Source organism: Panulirus ornatus, chromosome 3 (genome assembly GCF_036320965.1).
Source record: "Panulirus ornatus isolate Po-2019 chromosome 3, ASM3632096v1, whole genome shotgun sequence".
In the NCBI taxonomy this organism is placed as follows: domain Eukaryota; kingdom Metazoa; phylum Arthropoda; class Malacostraca; order Decapoda; family Palinuridae; genus Panulirus; species Panulirus ornatus.
In genome coordinates, this window is record NC_092226.1 from 28,284,406 (window position 1) to 28,300,436 (window position 16,031).

The window sequence follows — 16,031 nt, forward strand, 5'->3', positions numbered from 1 at the left end:
AGGATTCAAGTCTAATAATGGAGGCGGCAAAGGACTGGGACCACCGCGAGCTATCACTTTGTGGAATGGTGCACGATCATGCATGAACCACATTTCACGCTGAGTTCTGATGGGCGTATCTGGTGCCACTGCCAAAGTCTTTTCAAGTCGATCTACTGTAGCAAATGCCGAGAGGATTTTTCTTATATTCATTTATACACGTTGTGGGTGTTAAAAACTCCGTCCCTTATGTGTAAATATCACCTTGCAAACAGGCGATCTTCAACACAGCGGCTTAAGAACCACCAGTAGGGGCTCATTTGCCGAAGATAGTCAGTCGGATTCAGTGTTTAGGCTCTTTGATGGCATAGAATGAGGCTGTATTTCGATGGTTAGGAAATTGGCAGACGGACTGTAAACAAAGAGGAGCGAATGATAATCAAGCCTCTTGAGTGGTTAGACGTAACAAGTGGTGTGCTATAGGGATCAGTTTTACGACCGGTCCTTTCATGTACATGTATATCAATTATATCGAAATTCCTCGACGATACTAAGTTGGGAAATAAATCTACCACAGAAACCGAACGTCTAAAGCTACAGACTAACAAAGTGATGGACTGGGCTAACAGATGGCAAATGAATTCTAACATAGATAAATGCAAAGTTTTACATGTCGGTAGGAACAATACAAAGGCAAGTTGCAGTATGAGTTCTGCTAGCTACAAAAGATAAATGAGGTGAAAAACTTTGGTGTAATAACCTCGTGACCTAAAGCCAAGTGAGCGGTGCACACAAGCAGTAAAAACGAGCGAACAAAATTCTTGGATTCATAGGCACGACTTTTGAATTCAAATCTCGAGAAATTATCCTCAGTCATTACAGCTCACTGATGCGTCCTCGTCATCTTGAATAATGTGTTCAGTTTTGGTCACCGTACTTGAGAAATGACACAAACAGAATGGAGAGTTCCCAAGATTGTTCCTGACCCGAGACTAAACGAATCAAATCGATTTAGCTCAGAGAAGAGGCTAAGAAATTCTCTCGTACAAGTATTCAGAATCATTAAAGGCTTCGATATTCTGCCTATCAAGCTGCTTAAAGATAAATTCGTCTGATTTCACTCGTAATAATGGATATAAATAAACGTTTTACCTCGAATGAGGTGGTAATTTTTTTTTCAACACGGTTTGTAAGCATGTGGGATAATTTACCAATTAGAGTAGTTGGAAGCAGTACCGTAGACACGATGAAGCATAAAATTGATAAATACTCCTCTTCAGATTTAAGACTGACATTATTTACACCTCCTTAGTTAAAACATAAGTTTACAGGTCTTCATCTCTGAAAAATCTGTACCTTCCTGCGCCTATCACATTAATCCATGAGTTTTTGTTCTCTTTCATTATTATAACCTCGTTAAGACCAAGTGGTCTGTTGCTGGTTGACTTCAGCTGCTGTAATGAAATGTGTACAGCTGCTGTTCGTGGAGACACCTCCAAACGGTCGCTTCTCCAGTGTTTGTGTTTCAGGATTCTCATGTACCAGGTCCAGAATCTGCTCCCCTATGTTGAGCTTACGGCCGCTGTGTTGTCGTTCCCAGTCTATGATTCGTTCCCAGTCTATGGTACGTGGACGGCAGAAACCCACTTCCACAAGCCTATGTCAACCGCACGGAAAGTGGGACGAGATGACAACCTTCAGTTTGGATAGTGATCAGCATACAGTCTTACTGCTTCTGCTGCATTGCCACCACCTGCTGCTCCTAATGTAATTTGTTTATGTTAACTAGGATACAGCACCTGAAACTGACACAAAAGGGGTTACTTAGTGACACTGTAATGACATCTGGTAGGGGTTACTGGGAAATGCCTTGGAATTACCCAAACTCACCCTTGTCAGCAGTGGCGGTCTGCATGGGGCCGTGGCAGAGATGGAGTTGTTCGTTGTCTTTAAGCAAGTCAGCAGAATAACACCCTCCCCTTCCCTCTCCCCCTCATAATAAACTAATGTTACCCAGCATTTCCTCGTTTGGTCATACACACTCATTGTCTCATTGTAAATATCTCACCTCTGGAGTCCAACAACTGTATCTCATTGTTTTGTAGTGAAGAAATCTAAACACATATCTACGGTTGTTTCACTCCACTCTCACCAACACACTCATCAACATTTGTCAAATGCTGTAACTAGGAAACCGTGAGGTTTTCGACGAATCAACATACCGACATTTTCCCTTAGAATTCTCTCAAGAATACATCTTACAGTTTATGAGAGTTTAGATAATCACCTTGTATATCACTCAGTCATTCCGCCAGTCTACTGGCTATTCACCATGAGCCATACACTCATTCAAAATCTATATCAACCAGTCAACAACATTGTCACACTGTCAAGGAATTCACTTGGAATCGCATCCACTCATGCCACTTTACCTTATGAAAGGCTTTCATATCCGCTTCCCTTTTCACCAAATCACTACACTTGCTCCGCCGGATACCTCCACATCCCAACGCCCTACATCTGCCACCCTGTCATCTAATATATTCAAGTTGCCTGGAAGCAACACTAAGGTAGCTAGAAGTGTCTAGGACTTTTTATCATCCACCATCACTGAGCTGCAGCAACCACACAAGACTCTTTAGGAAGCCAGCTGAATACGATATACATGTGAGACAAAACTTAGAATCACCGACATACATGACAGTTCATTACACCAGTTAAATCCAACAACACATCTGAATTACTGATGCGGATACGAACGATGAGGGAATTGTTTACCACTGTGTACGAAAACAAATCGTCTGAGAACCCAAATCTAAATTTGGAACTACTTGTTGTGAAATTAAGGTACTGTTAGATAATCTTGGACCGGAACTCAAAAAAAAGTTATATCCGTAATTTCAAACCACAACAATTACTATACCGTTAACAGGGGAGAATGGAGGCTTCGGGGAAGAGTAACTTTAATGACAGGGGAACTTAAGAAATCATTTAATTATGAATTCTCAACATCCACAGCTTCTCTATAATTCACAAGTCAAAGTCACAATTTACTGTCCAGAAGTTTGTTGTCATTAGACTGTACATTTGTGACGACTGTTTGTGTGTTACACGAAGAGATTGTTTTTACTCGTGTTGTCCAGTCTCTTAACTTTGTATATGCGTACAGTGTCTTTACTTCTTTGTATGTATGCCTCCTCCTCCTCACACATACACACACACACACACATATCCTAGCCTATACAAGCTACCCAGGTGTCCACACGTACACATACATATCCTAGCCTATTCCAGCTACCCAGTTGTCCACACTTCGCTGAATATCATCTAGCTGGGGAGGTTTACGGCTTCTTCAGCTAATCTGCTGTGTAATAAAACTAAGTTTATTGTTCGATTAGTTCTATTAAAGATGTGCTGTAAGTTTTAGTTGGCCTATTTGATTACAGTTTGATTTTATGATTCGGGTTCTTGCTTTACGTGCATACAGTATGAAGACAGCTTCCTGATGAGCCGAGTACAATTGTTGCAGCTAAATGACTTTGGATTAAGGAGAATCAGAAGCGTCTCGCTGTAAGTCTTAAGTATGAAGTAAAAATATCAAGTGTAGTAGGATAAGTTTTGTGTCTAGTGCTTTATCATTAAAACATACAACTTCACTGCACCGTGTGTGTGTATATATATATATATATATATATATATATATATATGTATATATATATATATATATATATATATATATATATATATATATATATATATATATATATATACACACACACACAAGACTGAGAGACGGGACTGCACAAGTGCTCAACTCTCACCGTAGTTCAGTAAAACACACACACAGCCAACTCGTGCACCGTCTTCCATTCGTTTTGAATAATCACGTGTCTCTGTTCGTTAAGAAAACGAGTAATTGACCCTAATAAAGTTAATGATAGTTGTACAATCCTCAGCTGGCAATTACGGCTAAGTTGATGGCTTGTTAGCGGTGAGCGAGGAGCATACTCTCCTCCGCTATTAGCCACGCCCGCCACGGAAGAGGAAGTTTTTGTTACCCAGAGATCGACCAGCCTGACGGAGGCGAGTTGGGCTGGGAGTGGATCAGGCTGGTGTTATGGACTGGTTGAGTTAACTGGAACTGATTCAGAGTCGCTTGATGGACCGGTTAAGTTGAACTGGTTCATAGTCGTATTATGGACCGGGGGAGTTGAGTGGGACTGGTTCACAGTCGTATTATGGACTGGTTCAAACTACATCGTAGTCCTAGGGACGACGGTGGTGGTGGAGGGAGGGTGATAGGAGAGGAGTGGAGATGGTAGGCGGGTGGGTGAAAGGGAAGCGATGTAAAGGAATACTTTGTAAAAATATAGATGGGACAAGAGATGGGGAATCCGGCAGGGGAGTTCATCTGAAGGATGTGAGAGTTTGGAGGAACCTGGCAGTGGAGTTATGACGGATGTGAGGGCGTGGAGGAACTTGGCAATGGAGTTGTGACGGATGTGTGGGCGTGGAGGAACATATGAGCTGAGGGAAGGAGGGAAATCTGGGATAAAAAGAAAGACGGGAAATGTAGTGTTGTTTCACAGGTGAGGTGCGCCATCCCTTCATCTAGAATTACAAATGATTGTTCATTTTGGCAGTGTGGACCACGTTATCCAGGCAGCAGAGGAAACTGGACGGAGCTCACACACGGTAACAATTATTCCCCCACAGTAAATACGGCGTCGATTGCTTGTCAAAAGTTAGCGGAACACAGAAGAGATGGCAAAGCGTTGCATAGTCTTCGACCGCTATTATCTACATTCACCAAATTCTGTTAATTAACTTTCACATTTGTTTAGAAATTAGCTCCCCCGGACACAGCTTTATAGGTGAAACATTAAAAGTAAGAAAAATATCGTAATGAAATATAGTTCACAGTCGTTAAATCTGCGAAAGAAAAATACACTTCTCGTTTGAAATTTGCTGCTTTAACAAGGCTTGGACAATTGACGCATTCCAAAATGATGGTCGACAGAATGTGAAAGAAAAAAGATAAACGTAGTCACGGAATGAGAGAGAGAGAGAGAGAGAGAGAGAGAGAGAGAGAGAGAGAGAGAGAGAGAGAGAGAGAGAGGCGCAACTACACGTTTACACGAAGCAAAAAATCCAGTCATTGTTCCGTGTTTCCTGATCTTCAAAAATTCCTCTACAGTTACTTGTCTCTCCAGTTTTATCAGTCGATCTCGATGAGCATGATACGTTAAGAGGTTGTATGGCGCCATTACTGGCTCATGGTAGAGCGCAAAACATCCCTATGTAAGCGTGTTAGTCCGCTGAGAGATGGTTCACTACGCATGAACTGGCTCGCGAGACTAATGAAGTGTGACCAGCTGTTCTGCTTGAGGAAACCTTGGACGAACCTCAGGTACCGTGGTTGAGCAACTCTTCCGGTGGTCGGAGTGGTCACCAGGATTGCTGACCAAAGGAGACATTCCAGAGAATCCGTCAGCTTGGATACATGTTAGTGGGCGCTGATAATGTGGACGATCTAATGATAAAACATTTTTTTTCCGAAAGTCGATGATTTAAATGTTCAAAAAAAAAAAGAAAAAAAAACAGGTCACTCATTGTATCGCATTAAGATTTTATTTTTCTCAGCAGACGACCGAAAAGAAATATATAGGAACATTTGGTATGTTACCACTCCACTGAAAAATTGGCGGGAGACGTGTTCCTCCGTCCCCTTGTTGATCGACGCCGTGACATAATGTCCGAGGAAATGACGTTCTCTATTATGGTCGTCGAGAATGTTTTGTGGCTTAGCTTTTCTCTATAACGAACTGAAATTATACAATTTAAATAGTGATATATATTGATATATATTGCACGATATAAGGAATGATTTACCAACTGCCGTCCTATAGTCACGTTTGAGAACAGACTTGATAAATGTTTCGTGTCAGATCCGCGACTAACATTGGCGCCTTACATTAATTTTCTCTTTGAAATATCTATGTCTCCCTCCTCCCACTACACTGATCTACGAGGCACAGATCTCTGCCTTTCACGAACAGCCTCGAAAGAAGCCAATGGTCTGCTGCTTACTGAATTCCTTTTGTAGTCCTATATGTAACACATTAGCCCTTGTTATTTCCTAAGTGCACCGTCGACATAAGTATTTCTCATTGAAAAGCACTGCGTCATTATTCAACAAGCAGAGAAATTAGATAAAAAAATATAAGAAAGGGTTTCATGTCCCACGTATACTTACCTTCTCCTACTCGTCTCTATGGCAGTAAACGAGCAGAAATGTGCTATGCCTTTAGTTCATGTCATGTACTCTATGATTTAGTTCAACTTCAAGTAAACTGTATATTCATTCTTCCAGTTATATAATGAACGAAGTTAACGAGGCAGTTGAACTACCTAGTTATCAATTTTGCTGCGTCAACGTGATTGGTTGAGGAGCGAACGGTAAGTTGATGTATGTGGACGAAGGTGAAAGCAAGCTAGAGTGCACTGGACTCTCGGGACAGCGAGGTGTTGGTGTTTCTTGGTGCTACTCGCTGCTTTGGTATGTGTAGCGGTACAGGCAGATTTTCATTCCATCTTCTGGACAACAATACCGCCAATAATTGAGCTGCCTGATGTTTGTGATATTTCAAATATTTTTTGAGATGTGTATATCATTATTACGAACTTGTCATGAACTTTCAATATTGGTGTATGTCATTAATTTGTCGTAGTGGTTACTGTGGGTCTTAATCATTTGGTCTGGCTACCCAAGCCAACCAGACGTGTACAAAATAACATCAGGGTCTATGCCTGAAAGTATCGATGGGATGATATTCTTTACACCTACAGACGTGTGTGTTGACGGTTGTCCCCCCCAGAGGTCTGACGTGAGCCCCGTGACCTCCTGCCTCTACTCCTACCCGGCAGTGCTACTCCTCGGTGATGACTAACTCCTCCAAGCGCTTAGCGTTCCTGTTAAGCGTCTTTCCATGCCTCCTGATCAAAACTATCTCGCCCTGCAGACGAGTGGAGGATCATCTGTACACCTAAAGATCTGTATTATTCGTCATACTTCCTCTCCTCCTCCCACATAGCATGTAGCTGTGGGAACCTGCCTTCCTGTTACTACCTCCGACCTGGCGTCCTACACACCCCGTTGTAACATTGTTGTCCAACTAAAAATTGCTTTGCTGTGACATAGTATTCTATCGTTTAACTCTGTGGTCATTAAGTGGGCTAGCTGTTGTGAAATTCAAAATTTCTGAATGTGTACATCCGTGGGAGTCTAACGGCTTTTGTTAATTGCTCTGCCTACAGGTCCGACTCAAACCCCCACCTAGAGTGACGGCACCTTGGCTAGGATACTTTTGGTACATAGCTTAATAAAGCGCTGTTGACTTCTTTGCTGTGAAATAGCACTAGCTTTGTGGACTACTGAATCTCGAAACCGAGACCCGACTCCCCACCCTTTGTGTCTTGTAAAGCCTTAATTACGGTCTCGTTTGACCAAGAGACAGTTGGTGCCGACTGATTATTTTGTGCTGGTGTCCCCGGCAAATTACATTGTTCACCCAATGCTCGTCCTATGAGTGGTAACTCAAAAGGATGACAGGTCGCAAGGGCCTTGATCAGACCCCCAGTAGGTCGATATTACTTAAGATGTTTGCATTAACATGGATTCTGAGTCTCCTTACTTGGCCAGTAATCGACCAAGAAGAGAGGGTATTACCCGTCGCCGTAGATGAATTCGTCTACCCACATCACCGGAGATGCACACGCCGTAAAGCTCGAGACCAGAGCAAGCAGAACCAACGACCCTTTTGCAAACCGGACAAAGTATACAAGATTTTCTCCCACTCAACACCGACTCTACCACGAAAGAACTGGTGCAAAGTCGTGCTAGCTAAAATTTCTCGTACATCCAGCGACTCGACATTATACTAGACGCAGATGTTTTGGAAAGGCAAAAGAATTTCCAGAATACCTCCGTGCATGGTACCCCCATTACTTTTTACTTGAGCATGGAGATAGTATATTTTACCCGAACTTCATCATGTAATGGTATGAAAGAAATAAACCACCTATTACAACAAGGGTATCCATCTGGGAACCCTTTTCCGCCCTCCATTTTCCGACCTTGGCCGACAGAAACCTACAACTTGCTACCGCTGCTGGGACACTGGACGTATATACAAACGCTGTTCTCAAGTCTTGGAATGTGGTCTTTATGGCGGCGTGCACCAGACCAGGTCATGCTCTCACCCACCTTGCACCGCTGAACAGGTTCCTTCAGGCACTGCACCTGCATCGTCCACTCGCCTACCTCCTCCCACCACTGAACAGATGTCTTTAGGCACTGCACCTGCACATGCGTCATCCACTTATTTCGAATGTCTCTGATGTACACATGAAGGGGTTACCATGTGACACCCTGACTGTCCTATCAGACATGTGGATCCCCTGACACCGACCTCCCTGCTTTCCAGCAAGACACGAAGAAGCCGCCGCGGACCCACAACCTGGAGCCGCCGCCCTTTCCGTCCCCCTTTTCCAGCCTGACGTGAAGGGTGCACTCGAATTTGAAGGATATTCGCATGTTGTGTTCACAGGGACAAGCTTGAACAACGAATGAAAAGGACTGAGCGACACGTGGAAGATGTCATGGCTGCCATCACCGATATACAGGTAAATGCAGTCGTAGAGAATAACGCAATAGATAAAGCAACTAATCATTTGTTACGTTCTTGATCCAACTAATAACGTGATCAAAGCTTTTTTACTCGTAATATTTCGTGTACGACCCCTGAATGGGAGTTTAAGATCTCTTGGAATGTACCTAATCTTAAGAAAAAGACTTGACGACATTGCCAATTATACCCAAGATAACAAAGCAGACATTTACCTTCAGGAACTTTGCCTTTTGACACGGTCTGTGACGTTATAATAGGAATAAGGGATATGGCTTTGTCAGCTATATCCATAACATTATCCAACATGATCTGTGAATCTAACTCCCCTGATAACTTTTATCGACTCGTCAGTTTTCATTCGTAATACTAACACTTATAACTTTAATACTTCTATCGTATTAGGTAAACTTGAATGAACCCAATTTTCTTCCCCAAGATCTAATTTACTCTTATATAAAGAGGACCTCGGCTCACACCACCCTGTACTAGGATACACAAACAATCAAAATGTTTCAAACTTCCTCTCTTTCATCGGTGATCACAGCTTCGCTCACTGTCCTACATCTGAACCTACCCGTGCACTCGCCGTGTATCTTTATCTTGCATGCTCCATGGAGCAATCTTGTACACAGTCCTGTCGGTGTATCTTTGATAGTGACTTTAGCTTCCTGTCAAGTAGGAATACAAAGCATTGCTTTACCAAGTATTTTCCTCACCTACGAGAAAATAAATGTTCAGCCTTCATACACCTCTTAAATCTTCCTTCGTTTAGGGACATCATCCTTGAACAGCTTTCGGTCCGCCACTCTTGAGGTCTGTTCAGAGGCGCCCTCGGCGAGTTTTATTTTCATTTTTTTCATAAGGATCCCACAGGGACGGGTCTTCGACCCAACACTGTTGAGTGTTCTCATGCATAAACTTCTGTACAACTTTCTACTGATGACATTGTACTGTGTTATCCCGGTGTAATCTGGCTTGGCACTTCCTCATCCGAGAGACCTCAAGTTTTACATAAGTAGCGCGATCACACCGCCACTCGGCATGGTCTAGTCCTTAACACCGTCATATCAAAAATGATTTATTAACATGTTAGAGGTGAGACACTCTCGCTTGTGCCTAAAAATGATGAACTAGAAACATGTCCCTCATACACCCATCTACAAATACATGTAATTCAATCAATACCAGGCTCTGGTCGCCCTCAACTTCCTCGTACTTCACAAGCAAGTAAATTGTTTTGGGTATCATTACTAAAAACTTTTATTTGTTGTATGTTCGATCTGAACTGGTTGACCATGTCATCCATTTGCCTATGGTTGATCCGAATCTATTCCGTTCCCTTGAGGTGTTACAAAAATAAGTTATAAGACTAATTTTAGGTTGTCCCATGTCAGTTGCGGCAATAGACATGAGAACTAGGCTCGCCTTTCCCACAATCGCCCACTTTCTTAGTCTTACTGCAGTTTTTAATGACATATAGTTATCGATACCTTAACATGTCGGATATAAGCTCCATTCAACAGTCCGTGATGACCAAACCCACTTCCCCGCGAGGAAGAAAACCCCTTGAGAGCTTATGAAATACCAGGTAGTTGTACTAGGATCATTTCAGAGTAAAGAAACGTCAGTGTGGAGGGCATCAAACCCATGTAGCACGAGAACATTCTAAGTGTTGACTTTATTCTGCGTACGATGAACGAACATAAACAAGGACACTTATTGGCAAATGTCCCAAAATCTGTTACCTCAGACCTCGAAGCATTTCATCTCAACCGTTTGTGATTATTGATATGAATATCTTTGAACAAACCTGAGACTGTATTCAAATTCTTGCCATGCCCTAAGCTGTATAGACCTTGTGTAATCGTGCTAACTGCAAGCACTCTCTTAACTACAACGTCCAATGTATAATGTGTATGTATCTTTATCTTCTTGAATCATGGTTAACATACCCAGTGCCGGTGTATTCTGTAATTGCACGTCCCATGTGCAATGTATCTTTGACCTTTCATATTGTCATCAATGTTCACGACTGAAGCCTGCAGTGTGACATGTTTCGGACACGCACCTCATTGTATATGTAATGTGTTTGTGTATAAAATGTACGCATAATGTTAACAAGATGGTCTTTATATGTATGACATTTTAAACCAGCTTTGTTTTTCACAAATGTTGTTACCTATGTTGCTGTCGGCATCATTCTCTATCCTGTCATATTTCATGTATTTGATGTGTCCATAATCTCCCTCCCCTCCTGAAGGGAGGAGGTCACTATGATGGGTCCCACTATGATGCCGATTATTGTAGTCATTATTCGCCCTATACTTTCCCCCCCACCTACCCCTGAAATACTTTATGTATATCTAGACAATGAATGTTTGTTCTAAAACTTTGTATTGAGACCTGGTTTTCTCCCATAGACATCTTGGTGTGTGCGGAGACCTGGTGTTCTCCCGAGGACTCCTGTGTTCGTGGACAGTGGGTGTGTTTACGTGTATGCAGAAAAGAGACAGTGTGAAGACTGTAAAGTCTCCAATGGACTGCTTGGAACTTTGTACAGATCCCAGGATGGACTACAATGCCCCGTGACACTCGTCAAACCGCCTTGTTAGATCATCCTCCTTTAGGAATAGTCCAGAGACGGTGAATTTCGAGACGGCTTGAAATAACGAGCGGTCCATGTCAGTCTGAGACATGTGAACTGTTTTGACTTTTGTTAATAGGATATAATTACTTTGCTAGTAAATAAAGTATTTGTATGGATTGTGGTCTGTGCTTTACTCCTTACATTCTGCAAAACTGTCACAATGCTTCTACGTGGAAAATTCGGTTCTGCACACAAGGACCCACTCTTGAATTGCCTTTTTCTTGTGTTTGGTATTTAACTTTTTGTGTGTGTGTATATATATATATATATATATATATATATATATGTACTGATCGCTGGATGTCATGTTTTAAGATATTTATTGCAATGTTGACTAAGATGACAACAGATGCATCAGTATCATCCCTTGATGTACGACCTCTCATCTCCACCACACGAAGCTCGTGCACCTTGCTTCCTGCTGGGTCATATGGCTGTATATCATGCACTGGCTCCAGCTGGGGTCATCAGGTTGCATACCGTGCACTTTCTTCCCTACCTCCTACTGTAGTCATAAAGTTGTATGTCATACCCCTAGCTCCAGATGGGGTCATATGGTTGTATTTCATGCAACTGCCTCCCTATCCCATACTGGGATCGTAAGATTGTATGTCGTGCACTTGCCTGACCAGCTCCTGCTATAGTCATAAGGCTGGTCAGGCACCTGCCTCACTAGCTCCTGCTGAGGTCAAAAGTTTGTACATGTATATCATGTAGAGTGGCGGGCATACATACCATGACAAATCTGAATCGTCGAGCTTCTCTGGTAAGATTTTGAAGTCCGGGAGTCGTCCGTCCCCTGATATCGACGATCCTAATCCACCAGAACTCGGACTCGCCCGACAGTTGTCATAGATGGCCTGCTTCATGTTGATAGTTATAGGAGTTCGTAGCTTTTTCATGTTTTCATATATATGTGTGTGTGTGTGACAACGCATTACGAAGAAGTGCTTTTAACTGAGTAACAACGTATAACTCTGACGAGCTTTATCGAGTACTCTGGGGGAATGGGAGGGGCAGAGTAACGGCAGAGTGGGAATGGTGACCGAGGCGAGGAAGAGGGTCGTGTTGGGGTATTGTGGGCGTGGGGGAAGAGGGAAAGGTAAGAAGGGATAAGGAAGGGGGAAATGTAGTAGTAGATTTGGGAACTGTGCGGAGAGCGGTGAAGTAGGAGAGCAGGAAGGAAAAGAGGTCAATGAAGGAAGGGGATGAGGGAAACTAGGAAGAAGGGAGGACAGGTATGAGCAAGTGAAAAATAAAGGAAGAGTGATGGGTGAGCTAGCCAGAGAGGAGTGAAGGACGGGAAAATGAACTTAAACAGTAAATGACTTCAACTCTAGGAGTAACGTCCTTCCAACTGAAAAAAGAGTAGGTTCTCTTTCTCTGGGAACTGTTTCAACGTTACCCCGAGGATGACACAGTAACCGTTTTCCTCAGTGATTAGGGTAAACAAATAGATTATATCCTTAACAACATTGAAAACCCCAAATAACCACCAACACATTCACATATATGTTAGACCTCTGTATAAACAATATCTATGGTTTTGCTAAACTTTCGTTACTTTTACCACCCAGACTTTCAGCTCACTTTCCATACAAGACTTTCATTATGTATATAGCACTTTTAGTCGCCTTCTACGATACGCAGGGAATACGTGGGATGTAATGTTTATCCCCTATCCCTAAGGATTATATATATATATATATATATATATATATATATATATATATATATATATATATATATATATATATATATATCCTCGATTAGAGCCAAGTTAAAACTTAGTTTTCATCTAAATTTCGAATTAGAACAGATGACTTGTTTCACATATGTAGCCAGAGATCCAGCGGAAAAGTCAGCCCCCTATAGCCATCTTAATAGCTCTTACAAGACCACGTGTCACGTGGTTTAATTGTTTAGTATGAAGAACAAAGTAGTGTAGTAATATACGTTATTTTTGTATATAAAATCGTTTAGACTGGGAGTTAGATGCTCTCTTGTTCTACTTGCATGACGACTGAAGACCTTTTCTTTTTAAAGATTTTACAGAGACAAATTGTCATTGAGTTAGGTCTAAAGGCATCAGGTTTGGTTAGGTATGGGTAGTGGAATGATAAGTCTGCTCGTCCAGGAGATAGGCAGAAGTGTCCCATAGGTCGTGTTATATGTAGCAAGAAGAGGATTGCCAGGTACGTTGTGTAGAGAGCAGTAATATTTCACAGATGATACCATCCTCTCCTGCGGTCGTGGCTTTGCCTTAGGGAGCGTTGCGTCAAGCTCAGCTTAAGTTAATGTTTCAGTCATCATGCCATTGTTCTTCATGAATTGGATTAGTTTGTTTCTGTGTTCATGTTGGAGACGTGAGTTTGGCCTGCATCTCTTGAGACGGTAGATTTGCAAAACAATCCTTTAAGTTGTTAATGTCTTTTCACAATTTGGTTGATTGGAGTATGCATATATTCAGTCCACTACTAAATTCTTCTCAGTCAGATTGTCTTCAGTTCAGACACGCGCAGCCGGAGAGTTGTTTAGGGAGACTGGAACACTTCCGACATGTCTTGGTGTGCGGCGTGATCCCACATCAGCTTGTCTAACCCCCATAGTGACAAGACTTGTATTTTCTTAGCCCCGAACCACTTCAGCAGGCGTGATATCTGCTTAGGTTAAGTTGGGATGTGTTACTGGGTCTCCTAATTCGTATTCGTAGTTCTGAGTATAGTACTATGAAACCCCACAGTCCAAGACGGTACTTTCGTAACATAGATGGGTGTTAAGAGCTGCCTTGCATATACCTACAGACCTAATGCTATTTACTGCTTGTATGATCATACGTTACGTCACGTTAGGAGAGACCTCAGCCCGCCCCGCCCCGACCCGATGGTACGCTGATCACCAGGCCGCTCAGTTGGCCAGCGTTCCTCCTCCCACTGTGGACCATATCCACAATGATGAGCTTAACCCAGCGATGGTAATGAATATAAGAATAATTACCATTAATTTGTTGTTTAGAAAATTAACTTATCAATTGCAACGTAAATCGAGACACCTAGCATCAGGTTTTACTAGTCAACAATGACCCAGTTCGATGGTCAAACTGCTGGTTATGACGTATTGCTACCAGGCACCGCCAACGCGTCAAAACCACATCAACACCATCATTTTTTCCTTGACCTCCACGGAGGCAAGACGTGTGATACTGCAGTACAGGTGATGTGTAATGTATTAGTTTTATAAGTGCAGACACTGAAGTTAAAGTAAATCGGATGGCTGAGTTGATACTAAAGCGATCATGTTATTGACTAGGATTTCTGTTGAGTCTTCTGCCGTTCAGGGGTGTAAATAAACTGAGCAACTTATACTGCGAACAATTTATTTCGGACAAAATATCGAATGAAAAAACTTAATTTGAAAACTTCAGACACGTTCAGGCGGAGCAAGAATGTATTACAGCAGAAAAATGCGTGAACAGTTTAGTTTCATGAACTCCCTTGACCGGATTAGAAAATAACGTACGTAGAAATTGTGCAAACTCCACACTTCAGTGGGTCAAGCCAACGTGATCAACACCACTGGTTTAGATATGGCATGACGCCATAGTCGACTACCGTCACACACCTGCGGCACAGTGAGTAGCAAATCACGAAGGGAAACGGATATATATATATATATATATATATATATATATATATATATATATATATATATATATATATAGCACGAATGAAGAGCAGAACATTAGAAAATTAACGCAAAAGTATTAGTAAGAAATGAAAATTGCGACATGTAGTGACAGTTGAACAGTTGATGACGATATAGGAATGTGAAACGATTTGTTGACATGATCAGTTTGTGAGCGCAGAGAACCAAAGGTATCGCTAAACATTATGGTGAAACGTATGGTTCAAAACTTGTTTTGGGAAGTTGTTGGTGAATAATACGTTTACCTAATGCAGAAGACAGTGATCAGCTGAGTTTGTGATCTTTCTTTTAACGTGCCGTGATGATATACGGCTTGAAGGTAGGATAACTCTCGGAAATTCAGACAGTCCGTGAATATAAATGATTACTTGGCGTCTTTGTAACGTATAATTTCGTGAAGGCTTCGTCACTTGTGATTGTCACAACCCCTCACTGCCGGGCGACGGAAGGTAAGTACCAGAATTGATACTTCCTTTTCAACTTGTTTTTTGGTCAAGTTTCAACATAGTTTGGGTTATTTGCCGAACGCTTCTTTAGATCAACACATGGACATGATAACAACATGTTGCCTCATGTGAGGCAGTTTGTGTTTACACCCACCCACCCTCACTTATGTAGCCATCCAATCTACACTCGCCACATTTCTGGCAACGTATTCGATTATCATCACCCTTGTTTCCAAAACAATACTTGCCTATATCCTTATCAGATGCAAAATATTCAGATTTAAAACCATTGTAGCGGGCACTTAACTTATTGCACTTTCCAGTATACTTATTGATTTCCATTAGATTTCGCTATTTATCTTAAGTTTTGTACATCATTCGCTTCATTCCTTACTTTATGATGTGGTTTGCAGTGACTATGATGATTCGTTTTACCTCGTAAACTGGTTACTGAGGGAAACTATGGATAGTAAGAAATCAACTACATTTTGTAATACTACATATTGCAGAATCTCGCCTCTGGTTGTTCATAGTGAGTGGCTTGGTTAGAAACCTCACAGATGG

General features: G+C 41.9%; 1 protein-coding gene and 1 long non-coding RNA gene across 2 annotated transcripts in view; both read left to right on the top strand.

Annotated features, from left to right (window-relative positions):
• The first annotated feature begins 6,411 nt into the window (after positions 1–6,411).
• Positions 6,412–11,433, top strand: LOC139761632 (uncharacterized). The gene is made up of 3 exons (XR_011715569.1): positions 6,412–6,538; positions 6,829–8,664; positions 11,090–11,433. It is a non-coding gene; the product is annotated as an uncharacterized lncRNA (long non-coding RNA).
• A 3,782-nt stretch (positions 11,434–15,215) lies between these two features.
• The window catches only part of LOC139761649 (succinate-semialdehyde dehydrogenase, mitochondrial-like), a 228,420-nt gene continuing 227,604 nt past the window's right edge, over positions 15,216–16,031 (top strand). The window contains exon 1 of the mRNA XM_071685965.1: positions 15,216–15,470. The gene's annotated coding sequence lies outside the window, so the exon portion shown is untranslated. The remainder of the gene's footprint in view (positions 15,471–16,031) is intronic.